The following is a 27,332-nucleotide window of genomic DNA, read 5'->3' as shown; positions in this document are numbered from 1 at the left end:
ACTTCTATATTTTTAGTGAAATTATTGCCTGATTATATTTTTTATACATTAAGTTCACTTTCATTTTTAAAAAGCCTCCCATGCTAACAAAATTTTCAAATTTGTTATCATAAAATCATATTTGAAATTTCTTATAACTTCTTACTTTTTTGTTTTTGTTACTATATTATCACCATTTAAATATGTTTATATTTTTATATTTATTACTCTATTTAGAGGTTGTCTATCAAAGGCATTTTAAGATAAAACAGTAGAACATGATTTTTTTTTTCTAGAGTAATTTTTTTAAGTTTTAATTTAAATTCTAGTTAGGTAACATATAGTGTAATATTAGATTCAGGAGTAGAATTTAGAGATTCATCACTCACATATAACGCCCAGTGCTCATCATAACAAGTGCCTTCATTAATACCCATCACTCATTTAGTCCATCACCCACCCACCTCCCCTCCAGCAATCCTCAATTTATTCTCTATTGTTAAGAGTCTCTTATGGTTTGCCTCCCTCCTTCTCTCTCTTTTTTTTCCCCTTCCCCTACTTTCTTCTGTTTTGTTTCTTAAATTCCAGATATGAGTGAAATCATATGATATTTATCTTTCTCTACTGACTTATTTCACTTAGCATCATACCCTCTAGCTCAAACCATGTCGTTGCAAATGGCATGATTTCATTCTTTTTGACGGCTGAGTAATATTCATATATATATATCTATATATAGATATATATATATGGATATATATATATATCACTTCTTCTTTCCATTCTTCAATGGACATTTAGGCTCTTTCCATAATTTATATTTCCATAATTTGCCTATTGTAGATAATGTTGCTATAAACATTGGGGGGCTTGTGCCCCTTCAAATCAATACTTTTGTATTTTGGGGGTAAATACCTAGGTGTGCAATTGCTGGATCATAGGGTAGTTCTATTTTTAATTTTTTGAGGAAACTCCATACTGCTTTCCAGAGTGGCTGCACCAGTTTTCATTCCCACCATCAGTGCAAGAGGATTCCATTTTCTCCACATCCTCCCCAACATCTGTTGTTTCCTGACTTGTTAATTTTAGCCATTCTGACAGGTGTGAGGTGGTATCTCATTGTGGTTTTTATTTGTATTTCTGTGATGATAAGTGATGCTGAGCATCTTTTCATGTGTCTGTTGGTCATCTGGATGTCTTCTTTGGAAAAATGTCTATTTATGTCTTCTGCCCATTTCTTAACTGGATTTTTTGTTTTTCGTGTTTTTTTTTTGATGTTGAGTTTGATAAGTTCTTTATAGATTTTGGATACTAACCCTTTATCAGATATGTCATTTAAAAATATCTTCTCCCATTCTGTAGGTTGCCTTTTAGTTTTCTTGATTGTTTTGTTGATTGTTTCCTTCACTGTGCAGAAGCTTTTTATCTTGATGAAGTCCCAATAGTTCATTTTTGCTTTTGTTTCCCTTGTCTCCGGATATGTGTCTTGTAAGAAGTTGCTACAGCCAACGTCAAAGAAGTTGCTGCCTGTATTTTCTTGTAGGATTTTGATGGTTTCCTGTCTCACATTCAGGTATTTCATCCATTTTGAATTTATTTTTTGTGTATGGTGTAACAAGCTGGTCCTATTTCATTCTTCTGCATGTTGCTATCCAGTTTTCCCAACACCATTTGTTGAATAGACTATCTTTTTTCCATTGGATATTCTTTCCTGCATTGCTGAAGTTTAGTTGACCATATAGTTGTGGGTCCATTTCTGAGTAAGACATGATTTTAAACCAAATGGTTTAAGTTAAACAATTTACTGACTAGTTTCACACATGGTCATAAAATAAGATATTGATAGACATGGATGCATTTTTTATCCTTTGACTCCTTGCTCCTGAAAGACAGCTATTGTTCTCCAGCTAGACATAAAAGTTAAAAAAAGAATTTAAACAGCATGTTAGATGACCTTAACATTCTTCGGGCCTTCTCTCCAAAGCAGGTCTTACTTCAAAAATTCACCATTTACCACCCTCACTTTTGTTTTGAGGATGTTTATTTTGAGAAACAACCCCATTCCATAATATGCCAAAAACTAATTAGACCATAAGAATAGTCCTCAGTTAATAGGCAATATTATTCTGTTATTGACAAATTGTATCTTGTATCTTTTCTTTTCTTCATCAATCTGGTGAAATGTTTATCAATTTTGTTAATCTTTTCAGAGAACCAGGTTTTGGTTGGATTGGCGCTCTCTCTCTCTCTGAATTGTATTGATTTCTACTTCTGCTTGTATTATATTATTCCTTCTGACTGTTTGGATTTTAGTTACATTCTGTTTGTAACTAAATTCTGGTTGGTTGATTCTTAATATCAAAGCTTAGATTCCAACTTTAATTTCTTTTTCTTTTGTAATATAAAATTTGCATCTATATACTTTTAAATACTTTTTTTTAGCTGAGACCCATGAATTTCAATGTTGGAAATTTCAATATATTTTTTAAGTTTTCCCTTGACCAATTATTTTTAAGTGTGTTGTATTTCCATTCATTTGTAAAATTCCTAAATACTTTCTGTTAGTGTTTTCTAGGTTAATTCTGTTATGATTTAAGAACATGCTTAGGATTATTTATATTCTTTTAAATTGACCAAGGTTTATTTTTCAGTCCCAGAATATAATCTATTTTGTTGAATGTTCTATGTGTACTATAAAGCAATTACTTTATAGTAATCATGTTCTCTTTTATTTGTTTTCTCCTTTTTATTCTTTGTTTTCCTCTTGACATTAAGATTTTTCAAATACATTAACTTTCTTTTATTTCTTATTAAATGACTTTACTGAGGTATAATTTACATAATATTAATTGCATCCATTTTAAGCATAGCGTTTGTAATGTGTTGACAAATATATACCTCCATGTAACCACAGCCAGTCAAGAGATAAACATTTCTATCTTTCTAAAATGTCTCCTCAAACCAATTTATAGTCAATAACTCCACTCCTATCCCTGCCCCTAGGCAACAATTGGCCTGTTTTCTGTCACTATACTTTAGACTTGCCAGCTCTAGGACTTTGTATAAGTAAAGTTATTCAAAACATTCTTTTTATCTGGTCCTTTTTACTAAGCAAAATGGTTTTGAGATTCATCCATGTTGTGGTACATATCAGTAATTGGGCTTTTATAGGTACTATTTAATTGCATTAATATGGTACGATTTCTTTATACATTAATTTTTTGATGAACATTTAGGTTTGTTCCCAGTTTGGGATTTTGAGACTAAAGATGCCATGGACATTTATGCATGAATATTTGTGTGATACATGTTTTTGTTTCTGTTTATGTGTATGTATAACAAACACATGTTGTAAGTATGTGTAACAAAATTAGCAAGGTGTTTTCCAAAACATTTTTACCATTTTACATCCTCCTCAACAATATAAGGTAGTTAGTTCCAAATGTTCCACATCCTTATCAACACTTACATCATCAGCCTCTTAATTTGAGCCATTCTGATGTGTTTTGAAAACTATTTTAATTTGTAACTTTCTTTTTTTTTTTTAAAGATTTTATTTATTTATTTGAGACAGAATGAGAGAGAGAGAGAGCACATGAGAGGGAGAAGGGTCAGAGGGAGAAGCAGACTCCCTGCCGAGCAGGGAGCCCGATGCGGGACTCGATCCCGGGACTCCAGGATCATGACCTGAGCCGAAGGCAGTCGCTTAACCAACTGAGCCACCCAGGCGCCCCAATTTGTAACTTTCTAATGAAAAATTATGCTGAACATATTTTATATACTTATTGGATATTTGTATAACTTCTTTTTTTGAAAAGTTTGTTTAAATCTTTTACCCATTTATTGTATTGTTTGTTTTCTAATTATCAAATTGCAGATATTCTTCATATATTCAGATATAACTACTGCAAATATATGTCTTAATCTGTGGCTGTATTTCATTTTATTAATAAAATATTTTGAAGAAAGATGTTCTTAATTCTTATAATATTCAAGTAATTTTCTTTTATGACTTGTGCTTTTTATATTTTATATAAGAAATCTGTGCTTATTGCAAGGTTATAAAGATTATTTTTTATATTTTCTTTAGACATTTCATAGTTTTAGCTTTTATGTTTAAGTTTATGATCCATTTTAAGTTAATTTGTGTGTGTGTGTGATGAAGAAAGGGCCGAGGTTCATTTTTATCCAAATGGCTACTCTTCCCAAAGTAACCACTGAAAAAAACATTTTTTCCCAATTAAATTACCTTAGCAACTATGTCAAATATGAATTGACCACCACAGACCTATTCAATTCTACCCCTAAATAGGACTGTGGTACAACCATTCATTTTCAGCCTGTATTCACTTACTGAACCTACTAGTTCATGAACGAAACTCAGCTTTTTCCCTCTTCCTTCAGACAGTTATAAAAAATTCCCTTTATGATCATAAGGATGAATTGAGGGAGAAGCAGAAAAGAATAGTGCTGGATGACATAGGGTTTGGAATATGGAATCTTGCAGTGTATTTATGTTCTTTGAACATACATGCACCTGATCCTAGAAATATCTTATGACTTTGTGGATCTGACAGACCAGCACACACGGGTAAATTTTGGCTGCATGGTGGCTTGATGTTTTATGGTCAAATTCTTCATCTTTACTAGGGCCATCCAGCACTGTTTTGAATGGTGTATATCTTTGTTGTAGATGGCACATCTTTGTGCCAGTCCCCATAGGTCCATGTTGTAATAGACATAGTGTTTTTCCCACTTACAGATACCTCTAGAACTATGGTTCTCAACCAGGAAAAATTTTGCCCTCCAGGAGAGATTTGGCCACTCTGGAGACATGTATCATTGTCATGACTGGGGATGGGGGTAAGAGCCTGGCCTCTAGTGGATACAGATTAAGGACGCTGCTAAATATCCTACAATGCACAGGACAGTCCCACAACAAAGACTTATCTAGTCTGACATGTTCATAGTGCTCAGATTGAGACACAGTACTCTAGTACAGTATTAGTCAGAGTTCTTCAGAGAAACAGAACCAATAGGAGATATCTGTATATCTATATAGATATTTTTTTTATTATAGGAATTGGCTCACACCTTTATGAAGACGTCACATGAATCAGCATCATTTGCATTGCAACCTGGACAAGCTAAAAAATCTTTTCCTGTTAAGAGCCCAACCTAAATTTGGAAGTGTTTTATGTCACCAGTAAATGAATCAGAACAGTATTCTCATATATTGAAGTGTGAACCTGAAGAGACCTCCCAAGGGTTTTTGCTTCCTTCTAAGGAGTGGAAAGTGTGAGTTGCAATAATTTTGTCTTTTATTTTGGAGAAGTTTTCCTGGCATGCCCTGGCCTCTAGATCCCTAAAAACTTCAGGCCCCTGAAGCATTATAGGTTTTATCTCTGACTTCTGGAGCATATGTGTTTTATCAAGCCCTCCAATATACTTGCCACTTCTCACTCATCTGGTTTAATTAACTTGATGTCATCAAAATAGTGGACCAACTTTATCTTCTGTGAAACATCTAGATGATCCAGGCTCATTCTGAGTTTATTAAGGCAAAACAATTAACCCAGACTTAGATCATGATGTTAAATATATTTTCTTGTTTGTCCCACATAAATGTGAACCACTTTTGATAAATTCTCTTGAAACGGGTGAAAAAAATGTTTTGACCTTATCATGGCTACATGCCTGATGCTGAGTTAATCTGTTCTCACAAAACACCATATTTGGCATAGCAGCTACAACTGGGCCTACTACTGGGTTGAGTTTGTGGTAGTCAACTGTTAATTTGCCAGGGTCCATCTTCTTTTGTAGGTGTTAGATTATGAATTAAAAAGGGATATGATGGCGACCAACTTCTTCTATTCTTTAGATAATTAAGGATGGAACTAATCTGTGCTATTTCCTCCAGAGGTTGATATTGCTTTGTATGTTGGCCAGAGGGAGGGACAGGTTCAGGTGCTTCTTCTTGGCTCACCACACTACAACAGCTCTTAAAGATTAACAAACCATTGTGGGAGTTTTGTCACCTACCAAATTTATCTATCAAATTATACATTAGAAGACCAAGAAAATGACCACCATGTGAGTTCACAGACCTAGTGCACTCACTGAGAGTCAGGCCAGGGTCAGGACTCCAATTACTACTTATACACCATTCACCCCCACTCTAATGGTGGTAGGAGAGGGTCATACAGATGCCTCAAGTCCAGGCATTGTCAACTTAGGTCCTGTGTACATCAGTTCTTGACTCTTAGTGTATAATTATCTGTGTAAATGGTCATAGGTCCCTTTTGCAGAAGGTCTACAAGAATTATTACTATATACCCTGTGGTGGTATTATAGAGTCTTTCCTCAGTGGGACTCTGCCTTTTCTTCGGACAGTGGTTTCTGAGTCACAGAGCCATATCAGGTTGAGAAACTGAGAAATGCCTTGTGAATTTCTATTGGAATGGCTGCCCTCAGAATTCTGATCATCCAATATCCTTGTTGACTGTCCATCTATTTTGCTCTTAAAAATACCATGTTCTATTAATCATATCCATATCCATAACTTTGCAAATCAGCTAGCTCCTCTCTCCTTCTCCACCCAGTGCTACTCTGTCCCATTATAGTAACTAAGGATAGAGAATAGAAACCTACAAGTAGTTTGGGTCCCAGAGACCTGGTAGCTCTCATATATCTATATATTTAAAGGAGAATAAAAAAACCAATTATACTATTTAAGCAACTATATTTTGTGTCTCTGTTACTCAGCTAATCTTATTTCTAACTATCACAGTCACTTGTGATTGTATTCAGGTATTATTTAGTTATGAAGCGTTATATTTCTGAAGAATATTATATCTTATGGAATGCCTGGGACAAAGGTATTTAGGAGGAAACTAATGATAAGAATTCAAGTATCAAAAGAGGGCAGATATTTATGTTCTAGAGGTTTGAAAAGGGCTATTATATTTGGTGGAGAAAGGATAGAATCACCACGTGAAAGCAAGATTTGAAATTAAAGTTTGTCCATAAATATATCCTGTCTGAATAGTCTACACTTCCTTTTTCCTTGTAGGAACAGACCACATTTTAAAAAAATTCTATTTACAGCATAATTCTCTTTAGATATTCAAAAAAAAATCCTGCTTCGTTTTCAAGGACTAAAGGGCATAGAAAGTGGTGTTCTACACATCACTGTTCTGCTGAGGAAAGTTTGGCAATTCGAGGTGGCAATCTTGAAATTTAAAACAACTCCCAACTAGGTAAGCAGAGGCCCCATAGTTTAGAGCAATACAGAGAACAGTTGAGATATGGATGTATTTAGAAACAGACTTTTTGTCCAAATATACTAGCAGTGACCCTTAATTCATGCTGCTCATCAGAATCATTTGGGCTGGTGGGGGAAGTCTAAAAATACTGATGTCTAGGCTTCATGGTAGACCAATTAAATCAGAATATTTAGGAGTGGAGACAAGGTCTAGGGCTTTTTTGTTTTGTATTAAACTCCCAAGGTGATTTTAATACACAGTATTTAAGGAAGCTAACACTTAAAGAGTATTTTGGAAGTGTCACGTGGGCAGTTATTTGAGTTATGTAGCCTAAGAAAAATAGCCACAACTTTTGAAAATATATCCCTTGAATAAGCTCAGTTATTTGACTACCATATTTAATATAAACTTTGTAATCATTTTTCCATCTAAAGAATAAAATATTTTTCATCTAAAGAATACCCTTAAGGTTTTTTCCATTTAAATAATAAAAAATAATAATAGTAAACATGAAAACCAAGACCATAAAAGGAATAGAGTTGTGATAATTTGAAATTCTCTCTAAATTTGATTTTAGGCCTTAACCTGCAGCTACCAGAGTCAGCCTCAGTATATTTTGTGATAGAATATTTCACTTCAAACACAAATAGCCTACTCATTCAGTTTGGAATGGGTTATGTTTTTATTCCTAATGTCATTTTTGCTTTGGCTAGTCTCATTTCAATGTCTGGATTGAAGACAAAGTCTTCTATTGTTTGGTTTTCTTCCATCAGCTCACACTTAAGACAATTACAGCACAGCTGGGCAAATATGCTGGCTTGCAAGTGCCTTTCTGTTTCAAAGCTCCATTGTGAAGAAGAAGCCCAGAGAGTCAACAGAAAAATTAATTACAATTGAAAAGAGCAATCTACATCATATTCAAGCACTATTTTCAAACCTTGACATAAATAAGACATTCATGGTTAATTATTTACTATTGTTAGGTATATTTTGAACATTTTTCTTGTAATAGGACTCTGGACCTATTATTTTAAGCTAAATCCCCTCAGTCCTGGGGCTAGTTAAACCTTGGACTAAGGAGAATTGAATGTCAACAAAATCACAGTAGAAATATTCTGTGTGTGAGTGTGTGTGTGTCTGTGTGTGTGTGTGTTTAATCATATTGATTTGCCCTGGGCCTTCTGGTTGGTGTTATAGATGATTGTTCCAAGGGATAAATTTGGTAATACCTTTGCCAATGCATGTAGAGAAATAGTATTCATGGAAGCAAGAAAGTGTCTGGTAGTGGGATATGATGCAGGCTCCCTTTATTTGTGATGTGAAGCCCAGAACTGATCATTCCTGCTGTGTAATGAATTGAGCTCCACAGTGAAGGGCAGGGCCACATAGGTATTAATACTGTATGCTAAGTACAGGCTGACTTCCTAATCCATGACAAGGATTCTGACTGATGGCTTCCAAACCACTGACTAGAAATACTCCTAATGTCACCACCATCTGCAGTGTGGAAGTGAGTGCTAGTTAGGTAAGTGGGTGGGACAAAAGTAACAGAGAAAGATGAGAGTAAAGAACTTCCTGTGACCTATTAACTGAGGACTATTCTTATGGTCTAATTAGTTTTTGGCATATTATGGAATGGGGTTGTTTCTCAAAATAAACAATAACAGAAATGAATGAGGAGATATCACTGATATCATTGAAGACTCCACAGACATTTAAAAATATCATAAGGAAATACTATGAAAAACACTATGGCCCAAAGTTCAATCTAGAACTGGACTAATTCCTTGAAAGACACAAATTAACAAAACATACTTATGAATAAATACATAACATAAATAATGTTATATCTGTCAAAGAAATAGAATTCATCATTAAAAATCTTCCAAAAAGAAAACTCTAGGCACAAATATTTCAATAGTGAATTCCACTGACCATTTCAGGATGAAATAATACTAATTCTATACTATAAGTCTTTAGAAAATAAAAGAGGATAAAACACTTGGAAATGTATATTCTGAAGCTAGCATTACTGTAATACTAGAACCAAGGAAAGGACTTTACAAGTAAACAAAACTAGCCAACATATAGTACATCATTAATTTTTGATGTAGTGTTCAATGATTCACTAGTTGCATATGTTAGCTAATTGAACATAGTGAATAAATAAAAAAAAAAAAACAAGTAACCAAAACTATAAATCATAAATCCTCATAAACATAGGTGAAATGAAATCCATAACAAAATATTAGTAAATCAAATTAATATATTTTCATCTGGTTTGGTTTATACCAAGAATGCAGGACTGATTTAACATTTGAAAATCAATGTAATTCACCATATTAACAGAGTAAAAAAGAGAAATCATGAAGAATATAAGGAACATTATTTAACCTGACACACTTCCTCTACCAAAAAGCCTGCATGTAATATATTTAAGGACAAGTGACTGAATGCTTTTAAACCAAAATCAGGAACAAGACAAGGATTTCTTTTCAACCCTCCTATTCAAAATCATACTGGAAATCCTAGCCAGTGCAATAAAACAAGAAAAAGAAATAAAAGGTATCAGATTGGAAGGGAAGAAAAAAGAAAACCTGTCTTTAGTCACAGAAAACATGATTGTCTATATAGATAATCCAAATATTCTATGTAAAAGCTTTTGCACCAAGTAAATGAATTCAACAAAATTAAAAATGAAAGCTAAATATTCAGAAATCAGCTACATATACTAGCAATGAAATATTGGGATTAAAAATTTTTTAAAAAGTAACCCTTCCAAGAGCACCAAAAAAAAAAAAAAAGCTAAATATTTGTGAAAACTACAAAACATTGATGAAAGAAATTAAGTAGGATGAGCTTCAATATTTGTTTAATGGATAGATGATAAACTATGTTCATGATATGGAAGAATTAATATTGTTAAAATATCAATTTTTCAAAAATTGATTTATAGATCAAAAACAATCCCAACTAAAATGCCGGTAGACATTTCTTCTGAGTCATAAGCAAATTGATTCTAAACTTCAAATGGACAAATGGAGTTAGGGTAACTAAAACAATTTTGAAAAAGATGAACCAAGTTATGGTCACACTGCCTGATTTCAAAATGTATCATAAAGCTACCATAGTAGGATACTGTGTTGTTTGTGGAAGGGTTGGATAGATCTTCAGATCCAAGAAGAATAAAGTTCAGAAGTATCCACACTATACTGATCAACTGATTTTAACTAAGTTGCAAAGGTAAAGAAGAAAGAGTAGTCTTTTAAACAAAGGTTACTGAAACAACTGGTTGTCTAAATGCAAAACAAATAAATGAACAAAAGAACCACTTCATATAACTTACACTTTATACAAAAATTAACTCAAAATGGATAATCCATCTAAAGTTAAATATAAAAATATAAAATTTCAAGAAAAAATATACACACAATAATTACAGAGATCTTATTTCCTTGTGTTTCCTTCCCTGAGTGTTTCATTATGTATTTCAATGTCTATTTTATTAGTTGATGAGTTCCTTGAGAGTAAGAAAATTCAATGTATGCTTCTCTCATCTTCCATTGGCTTGTTTTGTATAATCCCACACTGGTATTGATGATTAATAAGTACATGTTACTTGACACATTAATTTACCTTACAAACTATGATTCTTCCAAAAATATTCCATACTTCTTGTTATAAATTTCTTTCAATTCAGTAATATTATTAAGTGCAAAGAAGAGATTAGCGACCATTTAGCAAGAGAGCAGAAGGTAGAAGTTAGGTGTTAGTGAAGTGTAATTTTAGCTCACAGTGTGAGTGTTAATTGAATGTTATTGCTAATACTACAGCTATAACAGTATAGTCACTTGTTAAATGTAGAAACAAAGTGATTATGGAAGTCAAAACGTGAATTAAAACAGGCGGGTAATGGAAGGTCTTGTTAGCACACCATCATATTTTCAAAGGACTCAAATTGAATGTAGTGAGCCCAAGACAATGAGGCAAAAAATTCTTGGTGTTCAAATTCACTGTTTTGAAATTTATATTCAAAGACAGTTTTAGAGTCAAAAGAAGAACATAATATTTAACACTGTACACATTATTCCTCTTAAAGACAACTTACTACTCATATCTGCTGATTTGAGTATGCTAGTGCTCGATTACTTTTTTTTTTTTTTTGAGAGAGAGAGAGAGCACGAGTGGGCAGAGGTGGGAAGGGGTAAATGGAGAGGGAGAATCTGAAGCAGGCTCCATGCCCAGGACAGAGCCCCACATGGGGCTCAGTCTCATGACCCTGAGATCATGACCTGAGCTGAAATCAAGAGTTGGATGCTCAACTGACTGAGCCACCCAGGCACCCCAGTGCTTGATTACTTTTAAAATAGTTGACTCAAAATTATTTTCTTAATGTTTGTTTTGATGGATCATTTTATAGTGGAATACATGTAATGTTCAGAATGTTAGTTTTTATTTATATTAATTCCATGCTTTGATACAAATTAAGGCAATACTATATAATCTGAAATAATGGACTCCTCCCTAATACTGAAAGTGAAGTAGATGTAGAGAATTTTACCAACAGGTAAGAATTATGGAATAGAAATCAAAAAGGTGTGTTTGTTTTACCAATTCCATATGAAACCACAGTGATTATGTGTTATTTTTGATTTCTGTTTTGTCCACTCTATTGCTGTGCTTAGAGTGTTCAGAGTGTCTTCATACTTCAGATAGAAGTCAGAATTAGTCAGATTTTAGGGTACATGGAGCCATGTTTATGACCTTCCTAAAGAAATTCGCCTGCCCTGGGCCATTTGCAAATTCAGTAGCCTCTCTTAAAAAGTACATCAGTGTAAAAAGCTCACTATTACTTGACACCAGAAGGTGAGGTTCTCTGTACTTGAAAGTCAGAATTGGAATATTACTAGCAATGAACACTTCTAGTAGTTGTGGATTAAAACTAACAAATCTCTCTTTCATGCTCCATCACATTTTTTGTTCATTTTCACTTTTTCTCCATCTTGCTCCTTCTTACATCATTAGAAAATATATTTGAAATGACTACAAAAATGATTATAATACAAAACCATTAAAATAAATGTAATGCAAGTGAGGGAAAATAAGAATAGGTCTATTACCAAAATGGTAGAGAACTAACAACTATAATGTCTGTCACAGGAACAGGAATATTAAAAAGATCCCTTCCCAGTCACTGCATTTAGGGCATGTGTATTTTCAAAGTGATGCTAACAGACTTGGTGTAGTAATGATGCTTTACATAACTCAGTTCACTAAGTGAAGGGAAAAGGTATATGTGAACAGTGGAAAAGTATAATTTTCTGTGTTTCAGGCCCTCATTTTCCATAAAATAAAATATTTAAATCATTTTTAGGACAGTCATTGGAAATTCTCTGGCAACTATAATGGCCTTATATGCATTTGAAGGGGTATTCTTTTTTAAGCATTCCTTAAGACAATTGATAAAACTAAATTTAGAAATCACTATTTTAGAAGTTAGAATTCTATAAAAATTACAAATAGAACAAATACTTCCAGTCTGTTCCCATCTGTACATTATGAGCTTCTACAAAGGGAATGAACTTGAATCTCTTAATTCCCAATCATCACTAACAGAGTGTTTTACATGTAATAATACCAAATAAATGTTGGTTTGGTTAAAATGAGACAGACTTTGTTTTGATTACTTTATTCTCCCATAAGTGCAAACTGAATACTATATACAGATATTTAAAAGTTGTTAGATTTTTCTTAGGGGGAGAAGTATTTTTATGATCCTTTGTGTGGGTCTATCATAAAGGGAAAAAGAAGAAAAGTAAAAAATTAAATAATTTCATACATATAAACATATTTGTGTGAGTCTATCTGAATATATGCAAATGTGTATTTTCCAATTTTTTATTTGATATACCTATGATAGCAGACACTTTTAATTATCTACCCAATATCCATTCTCCCCATCTTCTACAACTAACCAAATAATAAATTCTCTCATTGGCTGAAGTTGTCCAGAATGAAAAATTCACATTCCCAGAATGTCTTGCAACTCGCTATCTTGCAGGCCAATTCTAACAAATAAAATGAAAACATAAGTACTATGAATGAACTAATTAAAAAAAAATAAAGATGGATTCATCCAATATGTACCTTTTGTTTTTCTGCTTCTTGCCTCCTAGTGGAGTGGCAGCCACCTTGCATGTATGAGGATGGAAGGCACACACAAAATAGAAAGACCCTGGGTTCCTGAAGAAGCCATGGATCTAACATTCTAGACCAGTATTGCATACCTCTGGAATTACTGTCTAATTTGGATAAAGGGGTAGCAGGATTTTTTCGTAACCTGCAACTGAGTCTAACCTACATAATACATTAGCCTCTTGCCCAGAAGAGATTTAGGAACATATAGATATATGAAACTATAAGATAAATAGTTTAAAAGGGTGAAGGAAAGTAATAATATGGGGAAAATAATGGAGATTCACATAAGGTTAGTTTAGGAAAAAAAAAAAAAAAAAGAAACAACAAGAACAATATGGGCCACAAGTTTCCATACACTTTGCTAGAAGAAGTTCACAAGTTTAGCTTTGCGTTTTTTAGGAGTCCTTACCAAAGTGGAAACATGATCATAGTCTTATGGTCAAAGGAAATCAGTTAGTTAGGTAAAGTCAAGTTCTTCCTGATATTCTGGTGGTAGAATGAAATAGATTGAGAAGAGACTATGCAGAAAGGCGGGATAGGGAGAAAGAGGTAGTATTTAGATGATAGAAGGTAAAAATTATTTCTCAGTGAGAGAGTAACTATAATGGTGATGATTAGCCTCAACTTCCACGCTTTATGCTATACTATATTAGGAATGTTGAAACAATCCTGAAGTTATTTAGTAGTATATGAAATCTCAGCCCACTCCTAAACAACAGTTATAGGTTAAGGCATTGACATTAAACATATTCCTAAAAGAAATCATGAAATCCATTTGCACATTATGGTGAGAGTACAACTTGACCTGAGATAGCCATGGCTCTCATAACCAAACCTCAAAACCAACTAGTTTTTTGAGTCCTAAAATAGTGTTCAGACTCCTGAAGAATAGTAAGCCCACAAAGCTAATCTAGCTTGTGCTTGAGAGCAGTGTAAGTCTTTGAGGAAATGCTTATCCTATTTTAGAAAAATTTAATGACAGACATCTGATAAAATTCAGGTCAGAAACCTAAGAGTAAATGAGAATATATTTCCTTTTTCTTGAACCCTTCCGCTTGGAAGCAAACATTAGGACATATCTGGTTCTAGTGATACTCTCTGTACTATGTGGCCCAGAGTTAGGGTGTGACTTGAAGTTTATGAAATTTATGAATATGAAGGAGTTGGATTTACTACAGATGTGGAACAAACATGTATGTTTCTCAATTCTATCTTACCAAATGTTGAATAGTGGATAGATGTATCAGTGAAAAAGGTTCTATTCCTCTAGGAGCCTCTAACACTAACAAGAATATATTTCCTCTAGAAAGAATCCTTTGGTACATTATAATTAAGCATTAGCTGTTGATTTTCCTCTAAGATTTCTCTTGGGAAGACATAGTTTTAGAGTCCTTTACAATCGCCTTAAAACTTTGAAATATTTATCTTTTTCTCCCCTTTTGGTCATAGACCTAGATCCAGCAGTTATTGTCTCTTCTAAATGTGCCATGGTTCCTCTCCTCCCTTCCTTCCTCTTCCTATTCTCTCCATTTCCTTTCCTTCCCTCTTCACCTCCATTCCTTTTGTCCTCACTCTTCCCTCTCATTTCTTTCTTTTCCTTCTTTTTTCTTTCTATATTCTTTTTTTTCCAGACAATGCCTGGGAATTTCCTAGGATGTGAAAATAGTAATGATTTATTAATTCCAGTCCTCCTACACCTTATACCTGTTGTTCTCTCACAGTCCTAAAATATATGAGAGGATAGTTCCTCTTAACCATTTAGTTGACTGGAACAACTATTGTTGTCAAAAGACTTGACAGAAAATGATATGAAACAGGAAAATTCATTTGGAAAAAAACTTGGGTGACACCTTTACCGTCAGTTTCACATATAGATAGACTTTTAGAGTACTGGAGAAAAGTTAAAGATTCCCATTGTTCCTGAATTGCAATGTAGACTCACATGATAAAAACTAAGAAAGATACTTCTCTCCCTTTTTATCAAGTTTTACTCCTTTCTACAATTTAGCATGATGCATTGAACTAATTAAACTCACCTCAGGTCCAGTAGCTTGTCAAGATGAGAGAAACCTCTATGAAAAATATGTACAGCTATTGGTATTAGATATGTCTTTTCTTCTAAATTCACAGCTTTTGAGTTATAACTAAGACAAGATAACTTTTGTTTTTCTCTCTGCCCTAATGAGAACTCTGTACTATTTGTAGTACACAGGATTGCACTGTTATCCAATTAGGAAAGTATACAGGATGCAAGGCTTATTATTATTCTGTACATAATTGAGCCATGCATCTTCTACCATCATCATTGTTTTATCTCCCTCAGAGATGCTCATTATTATGCGTAGCTTTTGCTTTTTGGCAGAACTGAGAATGTCCTTTGGGGGTTGAACTTCAAAGTAACTTGACATCCTCATTAACTTTTATGGCAACTAAGATACTGAGCATCCTTATACTGAAGAGTTATCTCAAATTCTTTTCATTTCTTCTTTCTCCCTCCATTAATTACATACAATCTTATAGTATTACGCATCAGAAAAAAATGAGAAGAAAACCAAAAGAAATTATCAAGGTTTTTGAATATATTTTTAGTGTATGTCTAAGTAGAAATGGCAATTTTTTTTCTCATAAACCAAGAGGTGGTGTTCTATCAAACTTTTAGAAGTTCACATAACCATTTAATTTTGTTATTTCACAGAATTTGAAGCCTGAAGGATGTGTTAATGATCACTGAGATTACCCATTTATTTTATAAATGAAGTTGCAAAGACCTTAAAGAGAGTAAAGACTCATCAAAATTGGCAGAATAAAATTAAAGCCACAGAGCATTTTTCTAAGCCAATTGTATTAAATGCATGTTAAAGAATGCTAAAGTGTTTTAAAATATGAGGATATAACATAGGTTGGGCAGAGAGAATTGTCTAAATTTCATTTCTTCTCAGAGCATCCTCCAGATCACTGTAAACTTTATATTTGAACATGATACTTCTCTGTTTCAAATGCTTTACTAACCCTTCATCACCTGCAACAGTGTTTCACAAACTTGTGTGATTAACAGAAACCTACCATATCATTCCCCTTATTCAGCAATTAAGCACATATTGTCCTGTAATTGCTCACCGAATATGCATTTTAATTGGAAGACCATTGTGGATGGACACATTTTTTTCTTCATCCTGGATTGTATTGTTGGAAAATCTCTGATTAGTCTTTTCCTACAAAAACATGTCACCCCTCCTTTGGGCTGGAAGTGTGCTCTCATAAGTCCCTTTATGAGATGCTCACCAAGAAGCAGAGTGAGCCATTCATTAAAACCAGAGGGCTACTTGGTCTCACTACTTGTGGTAGTGAATTAAGAAACAGCTAGGACTTTCAGGGGTGCCAGAGGTGGCTTTGAAATAAAACTATTGATACATTGCTTGCCTTAAGAAAAGTCTCTGTAAGATGAGGTATCTTCATTAACCACACAGTTAAAAATACTTTTTATAGGGACGCCTGGGTGGCTCAGTCGGTTAAGCGTCTGCCTTCGGCTGGGGTCATGATCCCAGGGTCCTGGGATGGAGTCCCGCGTCGGGCTCCCTGCTCCGCGGGGAGCCTGCTTCTCCCTCTGCCTCTCTCTCTCTATCTCTCATGAATAAATAAATAAAATCTTAAAGAAAATACTTTTTATAATTATGGATACACAAGTAAACACCTGTATCTATCTTTATTAAATCTATGGAATGTGGAGATCCGTGTATTCCAGTTCAGAACAGGGTTACATTTATGAAATTATAGATCAGTCTCCAGAAGTAACATAAAATAACTCAAATCCTTTGCTTTCATCCTGAAAAACATTAAAAGAGGATCAAAAAATATAAGCCATATACTATTAAAAGTCCTTTTCCTTTATTCTTTAATTCTCTAAAACCCTCTGAATATTCTTACTCCACAAACCACACCAAATCTACATTCATTTCATTGTTTATTTTCTCAGATAATTTCATTTCCTTGGCCACTTTTGTCCCGACCAGAAATCCATATTGTACTCATACCACACCCTAACAAGTCACCATGATTCTAACCCACAGAAGCTCTTGGCTGCTCAATTCTGGAAGGAGTAGACTCTCTCTTCCATGTTTGCCATTTTTCTCACTAGAATTAACCCCTTCTGCCTCCTTCCTTAGTCTAATTCTGCAGAAGATGGGTTTATATGATTGTAGATACTCATATGTTAATAATTTTGTAAATTATATATGTCCATATAATTTTTAGTATTTCTTTTTTTTTAGATTTTATTTATTTATTTGGCAGAGAGAGAGGAGAGAGCACAGGCAGAGGGAGCAGCAGAGGCAGAGGGAGAATCAGGTTTCCCGCTGAGCAGGGAGCCCAATGAAGGGCTCGATCTCAGGATCCTGGGATCATGACCTGAGCGGAAGGCAGACACTCAACTGACTGAGCCACCCAGGTGCCCCTAATTTTTAGTATTTCTAACTTTAAATGTTTATGTGTAAAATAAGCAAAATGAAACATAAATGAAAACCACCTGCATTTCCACTACTCAATTGATGAACACAATTTAACAGATCATTATGTCTTTTTTTAAGTTACATATATATATATATATTCAGTTACATATATATTCATAGATATATTTATACACACTCTCAGTATATACAATCCAATAGAATTGGAACCTATTCATAATTATTCTATTTTTAAGGAAATTTAAATGCTTCCATAAAAATGTGATTTTTAAAAATAATTGTATTGCAATTTATTATGTGAATATACCATAGTTTCTTTAACCATTCTCAGACATGTGGACATACATGTGAAAAATCCATATTGAAATGAACTTCAGAAATTTCCATCTTATAGAAAGAACAATCTGATTTCAATACCTGAAGAGATTCACAACTACATTTGAAAACTCTTCAGAATCTTCAAAGAACCAAATATACTTTCAACCCCAAGAGAAATTGTTTTTCTCTGGTGTAAAATGAAACTGGCTTGAGTCCAGTTAAACATGCTTTTTAAGTTACCTAGTCAGGGTGTCATTTCCTCTATTCTAATGGAGGAAAGAGAAATTTATTAATTTCTAGTTTTTAAAATAAAATTTTAGGTTCAGCTTGAAAGGTTCTTTTTCAAATATTGTTTTTACGATAACCAGAAGTATATGCTCATCAGAAGATATTTTAAGCTCCCTGTAATCATTCAATTACTTCATCAATCTAATGCAGACAGTACTTATTTTTCATGGTAATTTTATTCAGTATTTTGCAGTCCAGACACACTAAAAAAATGCATTTTTTTAAACAAATGAAATTGGAACAGTCAGTGAAAAGAGGCTGAATCTGATGGAAGTTTTAAATAAATGCTGACTTCAGTATTCAATTTATTTATTCAATAAGAGGGCAATAGACAGGTAAAGAGAAAAATGATATGTTTTAATCAGATTCTAAATTCACAGCTTAGCCCTGTGACAGAAGGTACCAAACAGTGTAGAATAATACGTTCCCTTCTCTGAGCCTCTTACCAAAGAAGCTTTAAAAGTTACAAACATTAACCTTTATAGTAACTTTGTAAAATTGGCACAATCCACATTTTCTAGCTAAAAAGATAAGCAACAGAGAAGTTAAAGTCACAGTGTAAAATGCAAATAGCAATTTAGCAAGCAGAACTAAAATAAATCTTGCACTGTTTCCCTCTTGCACCTGTCAGAGGCTCTTCTCAGCCAAAGAGAATACTACTATTATGACACTATGACATTGATGGCAATGACAATGGGGGTGGCTGTTAATATCACTAATAGGACTAATGATGATCCTAACAGCAATGGCAATGAGGACAAAAGATCATCGTGATTGGGAAAGTTTGAAGAGTTTCAAAAATCTTCATCAAAACAAAGTAAAATGAATAAATCCCATTTGAAAGAAAACTTTTGTATTTTTAAGAGAAGTTTATGTCAAGATTATCATCCTCGGAGTTCAATAAGGGTAGAGGAGCAAGATATAAAATTGTATTGTTTTCTGGAAAGCAATCTCATTTATTCTACCTTTATCTACTGATTAGTTATAAAAGAAAAAAAATGCCCCCCCCTTTTTCAAAGTTTTGGCAGGAATGTACAGGTGAACTAAATGGAATTGTTACTTTTGTAAGAGAGGAAGAGTCAAATGTCAGCAATTTCATATGACTTACCTAATAGAACTAAGCCTAATACACTAAGCAGTGTATTTAGGTCTCTTGATCTATTTGCCTTCCCTACTAATCCTCTCAGACCTATCAAATCTCCCTCTGACTCCACTTGCTCCTGTCTTCTAGAATACTCTTACTTCATGTCTATAGTCAAGAGGGAGACATTTTTAACATTTCCTGGATTATTGCTTGTTGAAGGAAAAGCTCTACATCCCAGGCCATATTCCATTAGAATGGTAGACACATGGAATTTCACTCACCAGAAACTAGAATCATAGCCATATTCCCAGGGGCAGGAGTTTGAAGCTGTTGGTAGATTTTGGAACTAGTTCTGTTCTAGGTATGAATTCCAGCTGATTTCACAAGCACTGCAACTTTGAGCAAATGAATTAACTTCCTTCAGCCTCAGTTTTCTCAGCTGCAAAATAGGAATGGTAATACTTGTCTTAAAGGGAAGCTATGAGGTTTTAATAATATGATAGTAAAAAATATATTAAATATATAATATAATTAACACTGCTATACATGTATAATAAAAATAAACAAGTAAATGGACAGTGGGAGCTGGGTTTCTAATTATTATACTGGGAGTTTTTAGATAAGCAAGGATAGGAGGTTAGAATAATCTGTGCAATAATGGATTAAAGTTGGAGACTTTAGGATGAACTCATGCTTAGCTTCATGTAGTTACAAATGGTTACATATAGAAGTATTTATAGATAATGTGTACGTACCCAGGTTGGTACACAAACATATATTTCTTTGCTTTGGCAACTGAGAGGACCTAGAAATAACAATGCCCTCGTAGAAATGAATGTACCTAGAACCTAAGTCATGATTTCTAATAGTATTTTCCAATAAAAGTAACTATTACTTCTTGAAAAAAATGGTTTATTTTAGGACTAGAGCAGTAAATGTGCAAGATAAGCCTAGAGCAACTCCTAGTGCCAGATAGTAAGAGAGTGCTAAAAACAAAAACAAAAACAAAAAACCCATATAATGATGGAATTTGACAAGGGGACACAGGAGCCAACTGAAAAAGCTCCCAAAGGCCAAAGCTGGAACACTTTGAACAACAAAATAAAGTAGTATTGGATTATATAGCAAAACATATATAAATATTCATGAGTTCATCCTGATATAAATGAATTATTGAGTGAATAAATAAGTGGGGAAGAAAAGACAAATATCCCAAGCAGAAAAATTCCAAATGATTTATGTAGATACTCCAACCTCAGGTGGAGTTACACTCCCACTTAAATGTGGGCTGCACATGGTGATCTCCTTCCAAGGAGTATGGTATACAAAGGTTAAAAAAGAGTAACTTTAGAGTGGAGAAACCTAACAAACATTTTCAGCGAGGTGGTAGAGGTCAACATCAAGAGTAATGTCATATTGATAGTAGGTACCTTGATATCATGTGATAAAGATTGCACATTACCTCTATGGTCTTTTTCTCAAAACACAACATACCAGTTTAAGAATATAAAAAAAAAAAAAAAAAACTAGACGATTTCCAATAGAAGAACTCTCTACAAAATGCCTGGCAAACAATCTTCAAAATTGTCAAGGTCGTTAAAAACAAGGAGAGTCTCAGAAATTGTGAAAGCAAAGAGTAGCCTAAGAATATATGATAAAAGTAATGTTATATATCAGATGGGATCCTGCAACAGAAGAAAGACATTAGGTAAAAACTAAGGAAATTTTACTAAAGTGTATACTTTAGTAAATAATAATGTGTAAGTATTTGTTCACGAATTGTGACAAATGCATCATACTAATGCAGAATACTAGTAATAGAGAAAACTAGGTGTGGGGTATTTGGGAACTCTGTACTATCTCCACAGTGTTTTCTGTAAATATAAACATTTTCCAAAAATTAATTTTATTAAAATAAAAAACTAGGAAGACTAAATTAAAAATAATCATTGAAAGAGTTAATACATTACACTAGAAAACACTCTCATGCAAAAGAAAGCAGTAAAGAAGAACCAAAGGGACAAAAAAGATATGGGACATACAGAAAACAAAAAGCAAATGATAGACATAAATTCAACTATATCAATAACAAATGTAAATGTATTAAATAATCAAATCAAAAGGCAGAAATTGCCACACTTAAAAATAAAACAAACAAGATCCAACTTGATGCTGTCCATAGGGACACATTTAAGATTAAAGGTACAAATAAGATGAAAATAGAAAAATAAGAATAATTGTATCATACATATAGTAATGATAAAAGAGCTGAAGTGAGTAATATCATACAAAATACTTTAAAACAAAAAATATCATAAGCGTTAAAGAGGTGAATTTTATAATGATAAAAAGATCAGCCCATTAGGAAGATCTATCAAGTATAAATGTATATGCATCTAGCAAGAGTATATAAAGCAATGACTGACAGAATTAAAGGGAAATATAGACAATTTAACAATAATAGTTGGAGACTTTAATATCCTACTCTCAAAAATAGAAAAAACCCAACTAGAAAGAAGATCAAAGAGGAAATAAAATTCTTGAACTACTCTACTAATCAACTAGACCTTACAAATATCTATAGAACACCCCATCCAACAATAGCTGTATATTCTTCTCTAGTACACATGGAACATTCTCCAGGATAAGCCACAGTCTAGGCTATAACACAAGTCTTACTATATTTAAAAGGACTGGAAATATACAAAGTGTATTCTCCAAAACAATGGAATTACATTAGAAATTAATAATAAAAAGAAATTTAGGAAATTCATAAATATGTGGATATTAAGCAACATTTTATTAAATAACCAACAAAATCAAAGATGGTACCACAAGTGAAATTAGAAAATATTTTGAGATAAATGGAAATGAAAACATGACACACCCAAACTTATGAGATACAGTGAAAGTAATACTCAGAGGGAAATGGATAGCCATGAACACTAATATTAAAAGAGGAAATATCTAAAATTAATAACCTAAAATTCCACCTTAAGAAACTGGAAAAAGAAGACAAACCTTAAACCAAAACAAGCAAAGGTAAGAGAAAAATAAAGAATAGAGCAGAAATATGTAGACAATAGAAAGAAAAATAGAACAAATAAAGGAAAGCAAAAGTTGTTTCTTTGGAAAAAAGTAGTGTAATTGATAAACCTTTAGCAATAATTAGAAGAGAGAGTGAGAGAGAGAGCATGTGAGCTAGCTTTAATTACTAAAATAAGAATGAAAGAGGGGTGAAATGAAAATCACTACCAAACTTACAAAAAGAAAAAGGATTACAAGGAATGCTGTAAAAAATTGTATACCAATAAATTAGATAGCTTAGATGAAAGATAAATTCCTGGAAAAATACAAATTACTCAAACTGACTCTAGAAGAAATAGAAAATCAAAATAAATGTGTAATAAGAAAAGAGATTGGGGCGCCTGGGTGGCTCAGTCGGTTAAGCGGCTGCCTTTGGCTCAGGTCATGATCCCTGGGTCCTGGGATCGAGCCCCACGTCCGGCTCCCTGCTCAGTGGAGAGCCTGCTTCTCTGCCTACTTCTCTCTCTCTGCCTGCCTCTCTGCCTACTTGTGCTTTCTCTCTCTGTGTCAAATAAATAAATAAAATCTTAAAAAAAAAAAAAGAAAGAAAAGAGATTTAATTCATAATTTAAAATGTCTTACAAAGAAAAGCCCAGACCCAGATGGCTTCATGAAGAATCTTACCAAAAAGTTAAAGAATTCACACCAATCCTTTACCAACTTTTTTCTGAGAAATAGAAGGGAAGAGTGCCCTATGTAATATATTAGTCCAATATCACCTTGATTTCTAAATCAAAGCCATAAGAAGAAAAGAAAACTGCAGACCAATATCCCTTATGAATATAAATGTAAAAATCCTCAATAAAATACTAGAAACCCAAATCTATAAAACATACAAAAAGATTTATATACCATGATCAAGTAGGATTTATCTTAAGAATGCAAGTTTCATTTAATATCCAAAAATCAACCAATGTAATACACCATAGAAATAGAATAAAAGATAGCAACAACATCATCATATCAATAGATACATGGAAAGCATGACAAATTCCAACACCTTTCATAATAAAAAGAGAAACACTCAACATACTAGATATAGAAGAGAACTTCAACTCTATAAAGGACATTAACAAAAAAATCTAACAGCTAACACCACATCATTTAATGGTTATAGATTGGATGCTTTCCTCCCAGGAACAAGACAAGAATTTCTGCTCTTGCTATCTCTATTCAACATTACAGTAGTGTTTCTACCCTGAGAAATTAGCCAAGGAAAGTAAATAAAAGCCATCCAGATTGGAAAAGAGGTAAAATAATCTCTCTAGAGATGGCATGAGGTTGTATATAGAAAATTCTAAGCAATCCAGTAAAAAACTGTTAGAACTAATAAAGGTGTTCAGTATGATTGCTGTATACAAGTCAAATATTCAAAAATCAATTGTATTTCTATACATTATCAATTTAAAAATCTGAAAATAAAATTAAGAAAATAATTAAATTTATAATAAAAGAATAAAAACATTAGAAATGTAAAAAAGAAGTGTAAGACTTGTACACTAGAGCTACAAATTCTTTTTTTTATTTTTTATTTTTTATTTTTTTAAAGATTTTATTTATTTATTTGAGACAGAGAGAATGAGAGAGAGAGAGAGAGAGAGAGAGCACATGAGAGGGGGGAGGGTCAGAGGGAGAAGCAGGCTCCCTGCCGAGCAGAGAGCCCGATGCGGGACTCGATCCAGGGACTCCAGGATCATGACCTGAGCCGAAGGCAGTCGCTTAACCAACTGAGCCACCCAGGCGCCCTAAAATTTTTTTTTTTTAAAGATTTATTTATTTTAGAGAGAGAGAGTGTGGGAGGAGGCGCAGAGGGGGAAGGAGAGAGAACCTTAAGCAGACTTCATGCAGAGTAAACCCTGATACAGGGCTCAATCTCACAACCCTGAGATCACGACCTGAGCTGAAACCAAGAGTTGGATGCTCAACCACCTATGCAACCCAGGTTCCCCAAAATATTGTTGAAAGAAATTAAATAAGATCCAAGTAAACAGAAAGACATTCCATGTTCATGGATTAAAAGACAATTTTGTTTTGATGACAATATTCCCTAAATTTATCTATAGATTCATTGCAGTTCTTATCAAAATACTGTCTAGCTGGTGTGAAGGAATTGACCACCTGATCTGAAAATTCATATGTAAGTCACCCAGAATAACAAAAACAATTTTGAAAAAGAACAAATTTGAAGGACTCACACTTTTGCATTTAAAAACTTAATGCAAAGATACAATAATGAAGACTTTGTGGCACTGGCATGAGGATGGACATATAAGTCAATGGAATAGAATTGAGAGTCCTTGAAATCAATGGAATAGAATTGAAAAAAATCCCCTATTATTATTTATTTATTTATTTATTTATTTATTTTTTTGAGCATTACAAGCAGGAAAGTTTATTAAAGTGAAAGTACACTCTCCAGGTGTGAGAGCTGGTGAGCTCCAGGGAGAGCTGCACCCATGGGGTTTGGGTCGCTGTCTTGTATTGACGGTTGTTAACAAAGGGGTGAAATATTCATTTCTTGAGGCAGGCGGGGATTCCTTGGAAGCAGGGTGGTTTCTTCCAGGAATGGGGTTATGCGTTTTTTTCTTCCTTATTTGGTCAGGTGTTTTCTGTCATGGCACCCTTAGGGAGGAGATTTTAGTAAGATAATGTAATATAATGAAGGAATAATGTGAACTTTGGCCTGCCTACTTTGTCAGCCATCTTGGGCCTGTCTGGTTTCATCTGGTTTCTTGTGGTTTTGTTTTGGAGTGTTGCCAGGACAGGCCCTGCCTTCCTCATAGTTGGCCACGATTTGCTGGCCTCCAGGCATCTTGTTAAAACCTAATTGTTAGAACTCTAACAATTTTTTTTTTCTTACAGATACTTATATTTTGCTCTATCAGATGAAGAATATTCATAATTCATATCTAGATATATAGATATAGATATATTTATGTTAATTAATAGAGGAAGTTTAAGTATCAATGTCTTTTTAAGGATACCAAGACAATTTAGTGAAGGAAAGAATAGTCTTTTCAACAACTGATGCTGGGACAACTAGAAATCCATATATAAAAGAATGAAGTTGGATCCCTATATCACCTCATATATATAAATTAACTCAAAATGGATCAAAGACCTAAGTATAAGGGCTAAAACTATAAAACAAAAGAATAAATCTTTGTAGCCTTGGATTAGGCAATGAATGATTTCTTAGATATAATGCCAAAACTATAAGCCAGAAAAGAAAAAAAATAGATAAATTAGATTTTATCAAAATTAAAAACTTTTTCCATGCGGGAGCCTACTTAAAAAAAAAAATTAGGGGCACCTGGGTGGCTCAGTTGGTTAAGTGTGTAACTTTGGCTCCAATCATGATATCAGGGTCCTGGAATCAAGCCCGGCATCAGGCTCCTGGCTCAGCAGGGAGTCTGCTTGTACCTCTACTTCTCCCCCTGTTCATGTTCTCTCTCTCTCAAATAAATAAAATCTTCAAAAAAATAAAAAATAAAACCTTTTGTGTTTCAAAGAACACTAATGAGAAAGTGCCAAAATGACTCACCTGTGTCCAAATTATGTATCTAGTAAGTGTTTAGTATCCAGGAAATATAAACAGCTGTTACAACTTACCAATAAAAAGATAAATACCTCAAGTAAAAATGGGCAAAAATCTGAACAGACATTTCTCCGAACATGGTATCAAATGATTAATATGCACATGAGAAGATTATCAACATCATCATTGATTAGTGAAATTCAAATGAAGACCACATTGAGATGCCACTTGATACCTACTAGGGTGCTTTTAACCAAAATGGTAGACAATAAAACATGTTGGCAAGACTATGGAGAAATTTGAATCTTTATACATTAGTCTTGGGAATGTAAAATGTTGCAGCCACTTGGAAAACAATTTGACAGTTCTTCAAAATATTAAACATAGAGTTACCATATGACACAATTTGATTCCTAGGTATATACCCAAGTGAAATGAAAACATATATCCATACCAAAATGTGAGTGTGAATGTTCATAGCAGTATTGTGCACATTTGGTAAGAGAGAAGATAACCCAATGTTCAACACCTAATGAATGGATGAATAAGATATGGAATATTCATACAATGGAATACTATTAAAAAAAAACAATAAAATTTAATACATGCTATGACATGGATGAACCTTGAAAACATATTGTGAGCTAGAGAAACCAATCATAAAATACCACATATTGTATGATTCCATTTCTGTAAAATGGCCAGAATAGGCAAACCTACATAGACAGAAAATAGATCAGTGGTTGTCTAGAGCAGGGGGTGGGAAGAATGGTGATAGACTGCCAAATGAAGATGCAGTTTGTTTTAGGGATGACTTAAATATTCTAAAATTATTTTGTTGTGATCATTGCACAACACCATGAATATACTAAAACCACTTAGTCACATACTTTGAGTGGATGAATCATGTGGTAAGTTATACCTCAATAAAGCTGTCTCAAAAATTACTGATTTAAGGTAAAAGCAGAGTTTAATTACTTTTCTCTGAATTGCCACTCTCCTTCCTTTCCATACTGTCCAGATTTGGAAGTGTGACTAAACCTCTCATGAATGTCAGGGAGCCAGAAATGACAGAAGGAAAGCCACATACAAAAAGGATAGGTTCTCTAAAC

Source organism: Leptonychotes weddellii, chromosome 1 (assembly GCF_054177405.1).
Source record: "Leptonychotes weddellii isolate Sample4059 chromosome 1, ASM5417740v2, whole genome shotgun sequence".
NCBI lineage: Eukaryota > Metazoa > Chordata > Mammalia > Carnivora > Phocidae > Leptonychotes > Leptonychotes weddellii.
The sequence above is the reverse complement of the archived record's forward strand: the minus strand, read 5'-3'. Positions refer to the sequence as shown.